This window comes from Tenrec ecaudatus, chromosome 3 (assembly GCF_050624435.1).
Source record: "Tenrec ecaudatus isolate mTenEca1 chromosome 3, mTenEca1.hap1, whole genome shotgun sequence".
NCBI classification, from domain to species: Eukaryota; Metazoa; Chordata; class Mammalia; order Afrosoricida; family Tenrecidae; genus Tenrec; species Tenrec ecaudatus.
The window spans coordinates 162,361,498-162,365,312 of NC_134532.1; positions in this window are offsets into that span (position 1 = coordinate 162,361,498).

Below are 3,815 nucleotides of genomic sequence, written 5' to 3' on the forward strand. Positions count from 1 at the left end.
CCCCGCCCTCCCCCGCTCTCCCATGTCCCTCTGGAAGTGTCATGCCTTTGTTCTCTCTTCTGACTTAGCTTTCCTGGCTGTCCCTTCCAGATAGATATGAAGCGCTACCAGAGCCAAATTATACATATTTCACATTCTTAATAATAGCAGATATAGTGATTCCTATGAAACAGCAGTAAGAAATAAAACGATCTACTTTATTAGGAAAACTTTTTTGTGGGGGGAAACTATTTATAAAAGACCTCTTTAAAGTATTAAAATGCAGAGATGTCACTTTGAAATCTCTGTTGCACTTGACATTTTCAGCCATAATATTTTCAGTCACCTCATAACCATGTGAAAAAGCAGGCAATAAGAAAGACTGAATGAAAACTGATATCTTTGAATTTTAATGCAATTGAAGAATATTGGATATACCCTGGATTTCCATGAGCATGTGCAAATATGTCTTGGAAGAACTGTAGCTATATGCTTCTTAGGAATAAGCATGATCAAACTTTTGGGTATTATAATGAATGAACAGTCCCCAGAGAAGAACATGGTATTTGATAAATTAGAGGATCAATGAAAAGAGAAAAACCCTGAGGAAGTGTTATGAGGGAGGCGCAGCACCAGCCAGCGCTTACTTCCCGGTAGGGACTGTAGTTGTGTAACAGAAGGTGTGGATAATGAGAAAGTGGCAACAGTAAAAGGTTTCTGCACGCACGACTACGCAGAGTGAATTCTAATCCAAATGTGTAATGCATCTGGTGTTTCTCACTGCCCGTGGTTGCGTTGTGTCCAGAGACTTCATTGTTGCCTTGTTTGTGAACACACAGCACATGTAGTTTGCACTCTGCATGCTGTCACACTGTGCAATAATAACAAATTCAGCCAGGCGAGCCTCAGCTCACAGTCAAGGATATTGTGTGTCATGAATTTCACTGTTATTACTGGACATTCAACCTTTTCTGCTTTTCATAAGTATAACTTGATTTGGGGAAATAAGCACTCTTAATATTTTTCTACCTTAACATGTAAATGTCAAAGTAGTTTATCTTTGCGTTGTACTGTATTAAAATGTTTGGTTTTTAAAATGGCCATTGTTTCCTTCTTTTCCAGAAATGTGTTTAATTGTAACAAATACAGAAAAAAAAGACATTTAAGAATATTTCTCCACCATCAGCACTACTAAGTATGAACCTTAATTTTTAAAATTAAACAGACAAAAATGCAATTTTATAACCTAGTATTTACATGAGGTGTTATTAGCAGTATTGATATTTGAGGATAAAAGTAGGTTTTGTGTATGGCTCAGTGGCTAACCTTAGAGAGAAGAGGTAATCATCTTGATAGCAAGGCATCAGAGTCTCTCAACAAGGTTGTGGTATACCTACATTGGCAGGGAAAAGGAAATACATCTAATAATTTAAACAATAGGTATTTACTTCTACTAATGTTGATGGTGTGGAAAACTCTCTTTCCTTAATTTGGAATAGAGAGCATAAAACCAACCACATGAAAATGACATCTTAATACCAAGCATGTAGCATACTGCATTAGACCAAAGGACTAATGACTTAATGATGTAAAATCCTAAAATGAATAAACACAGTCTTTTAAGTAGTTTATTAGGTTCAAAGAACAGTGTTCACTGGAATCCAAAGAAACTTGTTATTCAATTGTAAAAACCCTTTTCTTAAAGAAGATCTCATGTTTCCTGCTACTAACACCATGTTGGAAATAGTACATTGGAAAAAAATATGGGAATGGAATTAGTGAAATATATATATATATATAAAATGTTTCAAAAAATTCTGAAATTTGTAATAACCAATTCTTTCAGCTTATTACTAATTTTGAGGACAGTCCCAAAATTTCAATACAGTTAGATGAAATAACTGTTATTTCTAATGAGCAGGGTGTCACCTCTTGTCAGATATTTTCATAAAGGAAGCAGACATGAGGAATTACTATCTTTCTCCCTTTACCAAGGCAGAGAAGATGGGAAAATATGAATCTGATAGCCATAGTTTTCACAAATAAAGGTTTACAGTGTAAAAATTATGTTGGAAATCTGTACAATAGGAGAATTGTTGTATTTTAGCAAAATGTAAAGCTGGTTCTAAGAGCATATGAGTCTCACCGACTGCATGATTTTTTGGAAGGCATTTTTAGCCAAAAAATAAAAAAAGATTACCAAAGCTAGATGTGCTTTGACATACCATCAAAGTAACTACTGGTAATTTCTTAAAAGTTATGCACTTAACAGTTATTTGTTTTCAAGCCTTTGCAAAGACATGGATTCAAATTTCAAAAGCTACATGCAGAGGGGTAAGGTGTCTCTCAAGAGAGCAACATTTGAGCAGATTATTTATATTGAAAGATGAAATTTTTATATAATTTTGACTGAGCAGAAATACTATTCTGTTAAATTTTAATAAAGACTTATGTCTTTCAAAACTCTGTTATTTTTGAGGTATTTTTAAAAGCCCAATCATTTAACCATGGGCATTTAAGGAAAACTTTGTAACATCTATGTTAAAATAGAAAATTAAATATTTGATTAAATAGCTCACATATGGAAGAATAGGGTGAAAAATTGTCCTTTAGAAATGTTACAGCTACAAATAATTTCATAAATGACAATAACTTTCCCAAAGATTTAATGGTAAAAGTTAAAAGTGATTATTGGAAATGCTTGGAGTCACAGAAATATTTCCCTCAAATTTTGATTCCAAAAAACAAAGTTGGCTACATAAACCATAATTAATCTAAATTAAAAAATAATTCAATTATCTGCCATTAAAAGTTCAAGAACAATTTACTAAATTATGAAAAGATACAGGATTAAAACTTGAGAATTTTATCTTGGGATTAGGATAGAATTTCCAATACTTTCCAGAATAGCCCTAAACATAGTACTGCCATTTTGTTCTACATATTTATGTGAAGTGGTATTTTCAGTGTTGACAATTATTAAATAAGAATAATAAGAATACAAATCTACTCTGAAGAACAGTGGAAATGCTCTGTGTTCTGCAGTTTCAAGTATTGCACCAATTTAATTCCTAATGCAAGAATAAACAAGTATATCCATTTCATTGTTCTGAAAATTGGCTTTCATCCATAATAAATGGTTAAATTTTATGCATACCAAAGATTTGTTTTAAAATAAAGTTCATTTTGATTTATTATATCACACAAGGCACCAGAGTACGACAAACTCACAGATAAATGGTGAGTCTATGCTGGGTGACCTGCTGGTATGTGAAATAACAATGACAGCTTCCAGCATCACAGCAACACACAAGAAAAAATCACTGGTCACAGTTCTGAGACAGAGTGATCCTGTAGGCAAGAGAGGATGGATCTTCCCTGGTGAATTTTCAAGGTTGAGAGTTGAAAGAGTCGTCTTTCTCCCACTGGGAGGCTAGTGGTTTTAAACTGCTGACCTTGCTGTTAGCAACCCGGCACACAACCACTGTTCATTCCATCAGGACACCAGAATCACTCTCTTCTATGCTAGGAAATTTGGAAGACAGCTACTTGGCCAACTGACAAGAAGCGATCCATATTTGCATCCAATCCAAAGAAAGGTGACCCAACAGAATACTCAAATTATAGAATAATTTTATTGATGTCACACAAATTAAAATTTTGCTGAAGATCACTCAACAATTGTTTCAGCAGTACATTTACAGGGAACTGACAAAGGCCAAGGCCAGATTCAGAAGAAGAATTGGAAAAATGGATAACATTGCTAATGTCCGATGAATCATGACTGAAAGCAGAGAATACCAAAAAGTCATTTACTTGTATTTTATGCAAATACA